Genomic DNA, 14,131 nt, shown 5'->3' with positions numbered 1-14,131 from the left:
GAGTCTTGACCCGCCACATGCCACCGTGTCCGTCACGATTTATAAATTTCTGCTCTATTGTTTTAATAAAATAAAATCTAGGAGTATATCAATTCCATTTTTAACCCACTAGTACAGTGCCCGTGCTAGCCATGGCTTCATTTCAGGGATACACATAAAAACAACCAAACAACGGTATTTTTTCATACACACAATTATATATGACATTGCATATAATCCAGTAAGCATAATGAGGCATAATAAGTCATGTCTCACCTCAACCATCTAACTTATGATTTGCTTAAGTAGGTCTTGGAGTTCTCCCTGTGCTAAAACTACAGTGGCGTCTAAAAAAATAAAGCATAAAATTAAAATAAAGCATAAAACTAAAAAATCATAAAACTAACGCCATGGAACCTTTTCAGCCTTAAGGCAACCTCTGTATTCAGGACAGGTACAAGTGCCACCAAGGAATTCCGGCAATTCACTGAGCATTTTTTTACAAGCATTGACAACAAACATTTGGTTGAGTCTGGAGATGCAACAAATTAACCCAACAAATTACTCGGCCACTAACCTCCACAATCGCATCAGTGCCATACTCCCTCCCCCACTAAAGCATATCAATCCACATTTGATTTGCTTTGTCGATATCAAATTTCCTTGCTTTCAGAAATCTACAGATCAGATTTAGCTGGATATATATAACTCAGCATTATATGACAGTCATCATGTCTTGCAGGCAACAGCTCATCCAAGGGTAGTGCTTGTCTAAATGCTTCAACAACTTGTAGCTCCTCTAGATCGCGCACATCCTTGGTCTCCTGTTAGGCGAGGCGGCACCCCTACGCCTAGCGCATAAGCGCGCCCAGGTGAGCGCCTAGGAGCGCCTTTTTGAACATTGTACACACCTAAATCAGAAGTTTAGAAGTGACAGAGTAAGCTCAGTGAAGAACATGAATCAAACATACACTGGAGCTTAAAATAAAAAAGACTAATATTCATCAAGTGCAAAAACTAAAATCCTTCACATTAAGCATTATGGGAGCAAACATAAAAAAATAAACGGACCATGTCAAATAACAAAGGGATCAATATCTTATTCAAAAACTAAAATCCTTCACACCTCATAATCTCATTAATAATTAACAGCACAAATGAATTGCATTGTCTTAGTTCAGCAGGAAATGTCAGAGCACGTTGAATCCGAACCTGTTCATTGGCTGGCTGCTTGCAAACGCCAGCCCACTGCTTGCAAACGGCGCCGCCCAAGGCAGCTGCTGCTGCAGCGAGGCGACGCGTGAGCGGTAGCACCACATCCAAGACCATGAGGTTGAACTAATCATAGTTAATTGCTTCAAACATTCCTTGACTATCTGAAAATTCAAGAAAATAACAATTAACCAAAGACATGTTATTTCATTTCATTCAAATAATTAAAGTGAGTGCAGCTTTGCTTTACCTTCAAAACAATAGCTCCACCTGTGGAGTACCCAAATAAGAAGCACGTGGCAAACCACAGTTTTCCTCTAGCTTAAAATTTATATCCATGTATATATGTATGAAACAGTAACAAATCACCAACAGTAGCATATATTCTATCTGCTTTGCCACAAAGGATGACACCTAAACCACAAGGAGATAATAAGACCTGACACAGTAGTAAGGAGTGTATATAAAATACCGACTGTTTCAAGTGTGGACAATGTTTGTTCCAATTTTCACTTGGAGGACCCCTGAAAACTGAATCACAGAACTAAACATGCCCATGACATTGTTCATCAATGATGGTGTCTCTTTAGATTGCTCATCAGCATCTCCAAATATCCTCTGCAAATTATAGTAGTGTTAGTCTTTTTAAAATTGTAAGTTTGGGGAAAATACAAACGTTATTGCTGAAATATAGGCTACAGCAGCATATGTAGTCAAGCATCTTCCTACCAACAGTAGACACATGTCTTTTTGTAATTAAAAAAGTGACGTTATACAACTTGAGTAGCAGCATATGTAATCAAGCATCTTCCTACCAATAGTAGGCACATGTCTTTTTGTAATTAAAAAAGTGACGTTCTACAACTTGAGTTAAATGTCAGTAGCTAGTTTTAGCTGATTCCTGATTAATGTGCACGCAGCCACAACATACTGTCTAGATACTGACAAATGCTGACTATTGGATGCTTTGTACTTATAGCCGCTGCATGATTTTACTCGCTTGTTCAGTAGTGCAAAGATTCAATTGAACACAATTATTACTACATTCAGTAAAGAATAGACGACGTTCAGTCAAGCAGCAGCAGAAGCAAATAAGTTGTTTTGCTTCTCTGAAACATGACGCGACCTTGTTTGTTACACGAGAGAGAAGTACCGTGGAAGAAAATACCTTGTGTCCATTCCATCGAACATATTGACTGCATCATCTGTAGAAGCGTCCATTCACGCTTGCATAGATGCATTGGCCTCAATGGACACCGGCAACAGCAAGCAAACGGTAGCAGGTAGGGCAGGATGTTGCATATGACCCTTTCCTCCTCGGCTTTCAGAGCTCTGGAAGCGCAGGCTATGGGCGGAGACTGGCACGGCTCGTGCAGGAAGTGCTGCAGGAAAGGACTCTCGCTTCCTCGCCTCCAACCCGGCTTGAGATGCTGCTTCATGGAGGACGCTGCAGATCTGGGAGAGGGAGAAACAGTGAGGGAGAGGGACAGGGACAGGGAGAGGAGGGTGAGGGGGTGCTTACCTCGGCTGGGGCTGAGCACGGTGGCCAGCGGACCCCGGCCGCATCACGCGAGGATCCTGCCTGGCTGCCTCACGCCTATACCGGTGCCTGGGCGGGCGTGGCAGGAGCCGTGGGCAACGACGTCGAGGCGGCGTCGCCTCCGCGTCTGGAGCCTGAGCCGTCGGCGCCACCTTCGCGTCTGGGGTTCGTCCGTGGGGGAGAGGAGGGGAGGAGTCGCGAGCCGCCGCCGCCTCCGTCTGGGGTTTCGTCCGTGGGGGGAGAGGGGAGGAGTCGCGTGTCCGTCCGTGCGGAAGCGGGGCCGGGGGTGGAGTGGTTGGGGGCGTGCCTTGAAGCCCAAGTGGATGATCCAAAGAACTCCGGTCGTCGGATTGTGTTGAAGCATTTGAAGAGGATTAGAAGCCATTGATCTTAATGATGTTGAATTTCTATATGCAATTTCTTTGGTGCATAGTGGATGAATTATCTCAGCGGGGGATGTAATTCTAGGTGTACCAAGCTTTATTTTGATTGGTCACTTATAGTAGAAATAATAATACGCTGAAACCAGAAGAAGTAAAATGCGTTGAGGCTATATATTTTTGTTTGACGTTAGATTGTGATCTAAGGCACATACCAGCAAAGGCTAACTTGTCCTAGGTTGCCCACAATCTAAAACACGCAGCAAACAACTTTAAGAATGACTAAACCGATCTAGAGAACGGTTAGGCTGATCTAGAGCTCGTCCAATGCCACAAAAGCCTGGGAACGCCTCCCGAGAGGACCCGTCGGGGAGGAGCACGTGTAGGGTTGTTCTAGACCAGCAAGGCCGTCTAGAACGCCGATGAATCTCGTGGAGAGATGCAACGAACAACACGAGGGTTGAAAAAGGATAAAACTAGGTAGTAGATGTATTTTTTGACGATTGAGGTTGGATCATTCGATCGGTCGTGATCCTCTCGTATATATAGATGGGGTGGTCTTATCCCAATAAGAAACATCTCCATATCATCAAGTTTCCTATGTAAATATGTGAAAACACGTCCAAATCCTGATAAAAAGAGTTTGAGTCGGACTTGTACAGGCAAACCGGCCTAGCCGTTTCCCAAACCGGACTAGCCGGTTTTTGCGGGGCTGTGCAGCCCTACAGCCAGACAAACAGGCCTAGCTGGTTCTGGAACCAGCCTAGCCGGTTCTGCTGTGCATCCAGGGCAGAACATCTTCCGAAAATCGTAATTAATTCATCCGGACTTCAAGCGGGACGAACCATATATGTTTTTCGATCAGCTCGACGAGAGAAACGCAATGGTGCAGTCCAATCTTGCATTTGAATAACTTGCCGAAACCGGCCTGGCCGGTTGGGCTGGTTCGTTATTTCTTCGTCCGGACTCTAAATGATATGATCCAAATATGTTCTCTGACCATCTTGACGATAGAAACATGATGACGGAGTCCATTATAAACTTTGTCCACTTTTGGTTGTCCACCATTTTCATATAACCTGAGACCATGAATAGTCAAATGAACCTATATATATTAACTATTCCCATTTGTTTGCCGTCACTCATTTTCTTTCTTTCTTTTTGTCCTCATCTTTTTATATTATGAGAAGAGAAGCATCGATAGGCTCTCACTTGGTTATGACAATACCACCTACGTATTCTCTGTTGGTACGTGTGGAGCACCGTACCAATGCAACAGGCGGCAGCCGACAGGCAGTGCACGGCCTGCATAAAACAAGACGCGATAATGTTGTTTCTTCCAATCCCGGTGAAGTCTCCGCGTGAAGTAAAAACACGGCAGCGACGTGTTGCCAACGAACGCAGAGCGAAACTGCGAAAGTCAACTTGGAGAGAAGAACGCACAGCCCCTGGCTATCCCATCTGCTAGCTACTTGCCAAGGTTGACCTTGCCGATTGGATCTGCAGTGGACAATTGGGCTTAAACTTCATAAATTCATCCATGGCTAAAATATTTGGTAAGGAATATACGTTGCTCAAAAAAATTGGTAAGGAATATATGTTCTCGTATTCCCTTTTTTTAAATGAAATATAACTCACATATATATGTGCACACACTCAGTACACACATCATAAACCCTATAAATTTCTCTAAAAAGATTGTACCGGTACATCTTGAGATTGACAAAGTTACAATAAATATGAAGCCTTCTTTTCAATTTTAAATGAGTTTTATAACTATAATAGGAGGAGGCATTACTATATGAAAGATTTTTAGAGACAACTGGAAAGCCTCTGTAGAGGTGGTTGAGCCAGCAGCCTCTGCCTTTGCGTCTCTAGAAGACTGTCTAGCAGTCCCTAGAAATCTATTTTTAGAGAGACACCTCTATAAAAAGATTTTAGAGAACCGTTGTTCCCAGACGCCTCTAGAAATATATTTTCAGAAGCGATTGAGAATCCCAGTCGCCTATAAAAAACGATTTCTTCCTAGTTGATTTTAGAAATATTTTTCATCAAAATTGAAAATTGATATTCCAAATTCTGAATACATATATAATGTGTATATATGTAAAAGTATATAGAAAAATACCAAATGACCTTTACAGGCCCTCCTCTAGTCTTGCTACCCTCATTTGACGGGCATTGCTTGTACCGTGGAGCTTTACACTCATGCATCCAAGTCCTTGTATTTATCTCTACGATACAATATGCAATTATTGGTACACGCACAGATTTTCTCAGCGTCAAGGCACATTGGGCAAATTATTTGCTTGGCTAGGTATATCTTTTCTAGCAACTCGTTATGGTTTGGTAGTAGTTTTCTTAGTACACATAACAAGTCATCGAAGCCTTTATCGCTCAATTTGTGCATAAATTTCAACTATGATAGCATGATGTCTGCTTGCAATGTGCTCACTAGACAATCTAGATACAATGGTGTTTATCCATCGTTTCTCGGTATCTCTAGCTTTTTCAACTGTCTAGCACTAAGGAATCAACCCTCTACGTACGTCACGTAGCAACTGAGAAAGGCCATCCACTATCAGAAAACCAAATATCCTTAGGGGCTAGCAATTTCCTTGAGGGGCGAAACTGAACCCCCAAGGATATATCATTACCTTGGGGTCATATGAAACCTCGAAGGAAATGTATATTCTTGAGTGCTCACCTAAACCGCCAAGTTAAATCCATATTTCCTTGAATGTCAGTATGAACCGCCAAGGTAATTCTATGTTTTCTTGAGTGTTGTTACAAACCGTCAAGGTAATTCATATTTTTTTGGGTGTAACTAGAAACCGCCAAGGAAGTGCTGGTTTCCTTGGGTGTGAACCCTCAAGTAAATTATTGTAGCCGCCAAGGAAAAAAATCAGTTTATAGTCATATTCCTCTTAACCACTGATATATTGAACTCATTGCATTTTTGTTAGTTAGACGTTGCATTTTATAGATACAAATGCTCAATTGACATGTTTGGGAAATGAAATACATTTTTTCTTAGTACATTAATCAAACAAAAAGTATAATTTTGTGTTGTTATGCATTAGAGAATGCATATACCGGCACTTAGCTTGAGATGCCTAGTTAGCTTTAAAGCTAACATGTAACATACTAATATCGTATGGAGGCAAAGTTTATATCAAAGTTGTCGAGCTCGAAGAGATGTACAACTTCGCAGTTGATGCCTTTTTGTATTTGAAATCATTCAAAGTCCACAAACTATGTTTTAAGTCATTAGAATTTTGAACTTCAATTTTTTCAATCTTTCAAATGACCTCAAATGGAGATACAACCTAAACCAAAGTTCTAGTACTCGACAAGATATAATACTTTTTAGTTCAAACTTTTTTTAATTGAAATTGTTTAGTGTAACACCCTAAAATTTGCATAATTTTAAAATAGGAGAAAATGATTAATTATGCATTTTTGTGAGCATTTGAATTTAGAAAAAATAATAAATTTTATCAAATTAAAATCAAATATAGGTTTACAATCATGTATGTGCATTCATGCTGCTGCATATTAAATTTTGAGTGGTGTGATTTGAAATCAAACTTCAAATTAATTTGAATTTGCATTTTAAAATTTGTTTAGAAATTAGAAAAGAAAAAGAAAAGAATTTTTCCTCCCTTCCTTCTATTTCGGCCGTTGGCCCAGTTCACCCGCGTGGCCGCTTCTCGCGCAGCCTACTCTCCCCAAGCCCCGTGGCCCATCCCGTCCCGTGGCCCAGCAAATCGTAGGCCCAGGCCTGCGCCGCGCCCGCGCTTCCCTCCCTCTCTGAGACGTTGACCACCTTGGCCCACCAGTCAGCAAGCCGTCTTCCTCCTTGCATCGTGTCCAAGCCGAACACATCTCTGTTGCCACCGTGATCGTGTCCGTCCCCGCCATAAGTCCTTGCGGTGGCGTGCTCCCCACGTCACCCAGCCTCTTAAATACCGAAGCCACGCCCGTCGCTCTCCCTATTGCGTTTGGAAGCAAGCCACAGCCGCCCCATGCCCTACATCAATGCCGCCGCAAGCTTGAAGAGCTGCCGCCGCTTCATTGAACCCCATGCCTGTTCTGCTCTCTCTCGGCCGCTGAGGAAACCCTAGGTGAGTCTGCCGTCGCCCCCTCTTTCTCCCCATGTCTTTGGTTCGTCAAACGGTGGACTATAGGCTTAGATGTGTTGAGCTCCGCCGTACCAGCCATGGCGCTGCCGCAAATAAGCTCACCGTCGGCCACCTACACCGCCCGATCCAATCCCAGCCGCCTGCATCTAATCCAACGGCCCATATCGAAGGATACCCCTTCGCTGCGAGATTTGCAAAAGCCCCCTTATAACTATTTAAGTCTTAACCCGCAGTCCCTGTCTTTCTTTCAAAAGAGACCCTCAGATTTTTGTTTATAGAACCCACAGTCCATAGCACCTTTCAAGAATACGTTTTCTTCTTTGGAAAGCATAGTTTCATCGGTTTAGATCCAAAATACGTTTTCACCTATTTATAGTTTTGCCACGAATTTTGTTTTAGCCATAAAATCTCCGTTTTAACTCCGATTTGATCTGTTCAACTTGCGTTAGGTTCGTAATTTCATAATCTACATGTTCATACTACTGTTAAGTAGGTTTTCAACTTTTAAAATTCAATGTTAGATTTAATCTATTATTTTACTAAAGGAAATCTTGTTTAAATCATAACTTCTTCGTTTTAGCTCTGATTTTTGTGATCTTCGCGTCTGTGTGTTCATAGTGAGACGTAGATTCGTTTTACAAACTTTTCATCTTGATCTTATGTTGATTGGTGTACTATTTTAATCTATAGCTTTTGTTGGCTATGCATGATTGCTTCTGGATGCTTGTATGTTGCTGTGATTATCGAGTATAGACGGTGAGTAATTCGTGGGAGACCAAGAGTACTACTTTGACGAGCAGGATCAACAGGAGTACTTTGTTGAAGGCAAGTATAGCATACGATCATCCTTGTTCCTATTCACTTTAATACATTAAATTCATGTTGCATGTGTCACCTTGATAGGGATTCCCTAGAATTGAACTTATACCTTGTCACCTATGGGATATGTATTGGGTAGCTTTGCTAGTGCTCAATTAAACCATGACCTTGTAACTTGACTAATGGTATATGCAATAAACATTAAAATATGACTTTTTTAGCAACCTAGAAAGAGTAGGCTAGAGTGTTTAGCTACTTTCTAAATGCTTTAGATTCCTCTGCCTAAGGACTTATCTGTAAGTAATCATCCAGGACTTCTAGTACAGCTATTAGGGCTATATGGATCTGGCTTTAGCTCAGTATGAGGACATTTTCTAGCTTGTTAGTGGTTACCTTCATTTACGTAAGAATGGCTTGACGAATCAGGAATAGGACAGCCTCTACTCTTATGTATATAGCTGCGATCGAATTGTGCCATTCGACAGGGGGGTTCCTATATCTATTTGCCGAGAGAATCTAATGACCCTAACTTGTTAGATGAACCTTTAAAAGGCTTCATAGTAACCCCTACCTGCTCACCTTGGAAGTGTTTTAGGAGTAATTAACCTGGGCATATGGGTATCATGACTCACAGTGAAAGTGTAAAACCTCTACAGAGTGTAAAACTGGTATATCAGTCGTGCTCACGGTCATGAGTGGCCTTAGAACACTTACAGAATAGATGAATACTAAGAATTATCTGTTTATGATATTCATTCTTCATGTTTACATTGATCATGTGTTTTGAATTGGGAATCGAAACAACTTGTTGCTACTCTTAAGCTAAAATTGTGACAACTAAAAGCTAAATGCTGTTAAACATGTGTTAAGCCTTTTGAGCCTCATGAACCCCATGTTATACTTGTTGAGTATGACATGTGCTTACGCTTGTTTATTTTCATTACTTGGATAAAAATCTCGGATGGGTAACAGATGGCTATGGTTATGACGATTTCCCTAAGGATTACTAGACTTGTGGTCAACCAGTTGATGTCCCTGTGATATGGAGCTTCCACGAGAGATCTTTTCTTTATACTTCCGCTACATTTATGTGAAGACTCTATCTTATTCGTGATGTAATAAACACTTGTGATGATACTATTCATAATTTGTCGGCTTATGTGTGTGACTGATCTTTGGGCGCATATAAGATTTTGCATCACATTTTATCCTTAAAATCAGTGTGACAGATTGGTATCAGAGCTATGTTGACTGTAGGACGCAGGCCTAGTTAGCAATGGTCGTTTTAGCTTCTTTTGCTTCACTCATTTCATGCTTTCCATCTCACCCTTTCTATTTGCTAAAGTTTTATGCTTCTTTTGCCTTACTCTATTATGAAAATTATTACTTCTAATCTAACTAAATCTAATTCTATAGATGCCTCGTGCCAGTAAGACCGCCCGCATCAGCACCGGAGGTTACTACCTGCCTCATGGTTTGTCCATGGAGCATGAGGAGGAATCCCAGGAACAAGAATTTGATTCGCCAACACCTATACCTACGCTTGAGCCAGTCCAAGAGGAACCCAAAGAAGTCGAGGTCGTCTTACTGTCCGATGATGATGAGGAAGACGCCGTTGAAGAGGATGAGCCGATCGCTCCCCTAGGATGAATGACAAAGGTCTGGTATAAGCCAGGGTGTGAATCCTCCGTTTTGTACCACCGACTCATGGGGATTCTTCAGACCTACTACGGAGATTGGGACGCAGCTGTGGAGTTCATCTACAATGAACATACGCACCCTTTGGAGGACACCTATTGGAAGACCAAGGTGTGCATGTCCATCAAGGACGAACAGAAGGGCGCATATCAGCTAGATTCAAACTATGCACATCACGCTCACTTTGCCACCATGGAGGATAGCATAGAAGATGCAGCCGCTGCAGCTTGCATAGGCCTCCATGGTCGTCGATTTGAGGATATAAAGGAGGAACAATATCGATTCATCCCTCACCAACACCCAGAATTGGGATAGGCATTGATGGACCCTCTGGGCACAGATCCAACTACCCAAGTGATGGTACACATTGGCTATGAGTCGTAGCAAAGATTCGCCGACTAGAGGATCAGTTGAAGGCACAATAGAAAACCATTAAGAGACACCAACAGGTGATAGATGAGCAAAGGGTGTGCCTCAACCTACCAAAGATGTACGAGGAGCTTCCCCATAAACCTCACCCATAGATGTTGGATTCCCTTTTTATGTAATAAAACGATAGTAGAACGAGTCAAGTTGAGTCTAGTCGAGTCTATTAGTGCAGTGTGAACATTGGTGTGCCTAGTTGATTTGTTATTATGTTTATGTGTGAGTTGGATTTTTATAATGCATGCTGGAACTTTGTGGGCATGTCCACAAGTTCCATAGCTAAGAATATTAAAGTTTGAGTCAATAAATAAATAGTTGGGTTTGGTACATCTTGTTCTCTTGGATCTATTTTTTGGAGCAGTCTTTCCTTATCTCAATGCCAATTAAAATATACTCAACCAAAAATTATGAATTTTTTATGGGAATAACTAGACTTAAGTATCTTTCCAATGCCTCTGGAATAACTCCTATATCTGATCTGGTTTGTGAGATATCTCTGTTTCAAGATAAAGTTTCTGTGCAGTCTAGAATCTAGAACTGTTTTGGTTGTATCCTGTTTTTGAGTAACCTAACGACAGAATCTGGGAATGTGGTCTTAATAAAAGTTGTAGATAATTTCTTAAGATTCCCAACCATATAAAGTATGCCTCTTTTGGATATCTTGAACTTGATATATAACTGTTTTACTGGGCTGCTGATGTTGAGACTCATCCATAAAGTTTTCAGAATGTATTCTAACTTGGAAATCTCTAAAATTTGAATATTTGTATTGGATGGTAGATGTCTGGAAGAGGAAGAGGCTGAGGTCATGGAGGTGTTCCCCCACATCCACCACAACCACCACCACCAACAATTGAGCAATTTCTGGCAGTGCAGACATAGCTCACGCAAGCGTTGGTGCAGAATCAGCAGAACCATCCAGTTGGTGGAGCACCGCGTGATAAGCGTGGTGAATTCTTGAAGGGCCGTCCCCCGGTGTTCTCTCATGCCACTGATCCACTGGAAATAGATGGTTGGCTTTGTGCAGTGGAAAAGCAACTCAACATAGCATAGTGCGATGATCAACAGAAGGTGTTGTACGCGTCAGGACAACTTCAGGGAGAAGCCCAAGATTAGTGGGAGGCATTTGAGTATGGACGTCCTGTTAATGCTCCTCCTATCACCTAACAGGATTTTAGAGAGAATTTCCAATCCTATCACATACCTGAAGGATTGATAGAGCTCAAGCAGTAGGAATTTAGAGCTCTAAAGCAGGGATCCATGTCCGTTGCTGAGTATTGTGACAAGTTTGCTCAGCTGTCACGTTATGCTCCAAATGAGGTGGCTGATGATGCCAATAAACAACACCGCTTTCTCAAGGGCCTGTATGATGGTCTGTAACTCCAGCTTATGTCCAATACATACCCCAACTTTCAGACGCTGGTGAATCACGCTATTGTTATTGACAATAAGCGCAAGGAGATGGAGGTTGTGGGGTGTACAACCCCGGATACCCACGGCAGACCACATGGGCTATGCCCCTAGGGGTGGCCTAGCCCACAAGAAGAAGCCTTACGGGGCACGACTCTGCTCGGCGCCTTCCACAAGACATCGGGAAGATATCCTGAAGATACTATAAGATCTGTTAGGATTTATATGATCCCAAGATTCCTATAATCAGTTATTACTTTCCGATTATCTCTTAGATCTAACTGACTTATAACCCTGCCTCCCGAACTATATAAGGCGGGCAGGGACCCCCTCTAAAATCACGGCATATCATACGATAGCTAATACAAACCAATAGACCATAGGAGTAGGGTATTATGTCATACTGACAGCCTGAACCTGTCTAACTCGTGTGTTCATGTTGCCTTCTTGTTCTTGATCTCGCGCTCCTCTACCGATCAATCTACTTTCGTGGGATACCCCTCGGAGGACTGCCGACGATATTCTGTCGATAGTTGGCACGCTAGATAGGGGTGTGCATGCTGTTTCCTTGTCGAACAAGATGGCCTTTTTCGTAGGCTCTTCGTCCCTTTTGCAGCCCGGCCAGATCTTTACGGTCGGATCTATCTCGTGGGTCATCAACGCTGATGAAGTCAGAGAGCTCTTCGAGCCAGGGTAGATTGGGTTTGCGCTGGCCACCCCCGCTCTTGCAACTGCAGATCCGATCTTGGAGTGGATTCCGAGGTCTCCTTCGGCGATGACTCACCATCCGCTTTCTCACTACCAGAAGAAGTAGATCAACAACAATGATCTGATCAAATCCATCAATCGGGTCAGACTGAAGCTCGCCAATTGTCTCTCCATCACCGAATCGGCACTGGACACTCTGGTTCAGCACTGACCACCCTTTGATTCAGATCTATCGGAGGCTGCTCGAGAAACTACAGGGGTTATGGCCCTACCCTTCGTATTCACCAACGCTACCGCCGCTTACCAACACGCCCTAAGGGTCAAACTCACCGACTAGGTCGCCGTCCAGCTTTCGCTAGCCGTCAACACGCTACACATAGGCCAAAGCCTCGGGGCGCACCTCTAGACCATCCCGGAAGAAACTCCAGGCTCCAAGTCTCAGGGCTCTATGGAGACCCTCGCCGAAACCTTCTCCGACCAATTTCTCCTTCCACCCTTCTGAGGTGGTGCGATGTTCAACGTCAGCATCAACAGCCCTCCTCAGAATGGCAAAACCGAGGAGGAGTGCGTTGCTCAGGAGAACCGAAACGTCAACCGCGTGCAGCGATGAGAAAATGAGGCAGCCATCGCGAGGGCCAAGGCTGCTCGAAATAGTCAGCTCGATTATCAAGGAAGACCGCTCCTACTCCACCATGACCTTGATGAAGAATTTCTCCACGTCGATGGCCACAACGTCTTCAAGACTCCAAGCGCCAATTTGGCAGTTGCCGCCAACGAGCTCGCTTGTTTTCCTCAAACGCCCAAGCTCGCCAAGATCGCCACCATGCTTAAAGTGGCTCACTATCAGGTCAATGAGATTCGCGAGGATCAGAGACCTTCGTGCTCTATGAGCATGATTCACCGATCAGCTGTGCCAAGATCCAATCGTTGCCCAGTCGCTACCTCTCTAGGGGGACCTGGGGGGCATCGTGCCGAACACCATCACTAGCACGACCAGGAGGTCAAACAGGATGCTAGAGTACATCTCAGCAACCTCCGGGATGCGCAACGGCGTATCGAGCAACGTCGCTTTGGTCGCCACGAAGACGAAGTGCATCACCGCCAGGATTACGAAAAGGAGTACGGCAACCCAGACTCAGCCCTCGAGCCTATCCCCAACCACAACACCACAGATGATGGTGTCGACAACCCTGAGGGGCCTCTGGCTTTCATAAGGGCACTCCGAACACTTCGGTGGCCCCGTGGTTTTAAGATCACCGGGGTCGAGCCCTACGAAGGAAGAATGAACCCGACTTAGTGGCTGCAGGCTTACGCCACTACTGTTCGCGCCGCGGGAGGAGACACCAGCGTCATGGCAAATTATCTCCCCATCATGCTCATGCCACCCACCATGAGCTAGTTTACCAGCCTTGTGCCGGACTCCATCGGGTCATGGGAAGAGCTGAAGAAAGTCTTCACCGACAACTATATGGCCACGTGTAGTCGACCCGGCACGAAGCATGATCTCAGCCGCATCAACCAAAAGCCATCCAAGCTCCTCCGTAGCTACATTTGGTGTTTCTTCGAGATGAGGAACTCTATTCCCAACATCACGGAAGCTAAAGTCATCACCGCCTTTATCCAAGGACTCCACCATCGCGAGCTTCGCTCCAAATTCAACCGCAAGCCGCCCACCAGTATCGGTGAAATGATAACTACCACCAACCAGTACGCTGACACCGAGGAAGCTGAGGTGTGCTTCAACGAGGATGCAGGCACTCAGCGCCCTCCTCACCGCTACGACGATCGCCCTGATTACCAACATCACAGTGACC

At 44.0% G+C, this 14,131-nt stretch overlaps 1 long non-coding RNA gene across 1 annotated transcript; it reads right to left on the bottom strand.

Moving 5' to 3' along the window:
* Positions 1-284: 284 nt before the first annotated feature.
* LOC136481993 (uncharacterized) lies at positions 285-3,016 on the bottom strand. Its single transcript, XR_010764934.1, has 5 exons — positions 2,714-3,016; positions 2,360-2,646; positions 1,442-1,809; positions 1,192-1,355; positions 285-890 (listed from the first exon to the last, which is right to left on the bottom strand). It is a non-coding gene; the product is annotated as an uncharacterized lncRNA (long non-coding RNA).
* Positions 3,017-14,131: the final 11,115 nt, after the last annotated feature.

The sequence above is a fragment of the Miscanthus floridulus genome, chromosome 9 (genome assembly GCF_019320115.1).
Source record: "Miscanthus floridulus cultivar M001 chromosome 9, ASM1932011v1, whole genome shotgun sequence".
In the NCBI taxonomy this organism is placed as follows: Eukaryota; Viridiplantae; Streptophyta; class Magnoliopsida; order Poales; family Poaceae; genus Miscanthus; species Miscanthus floridulus.
Note: the sequence above shows the minus strand (reverse complement) of the source record. Positions and strands in the feature narration are given on the sequence as shown.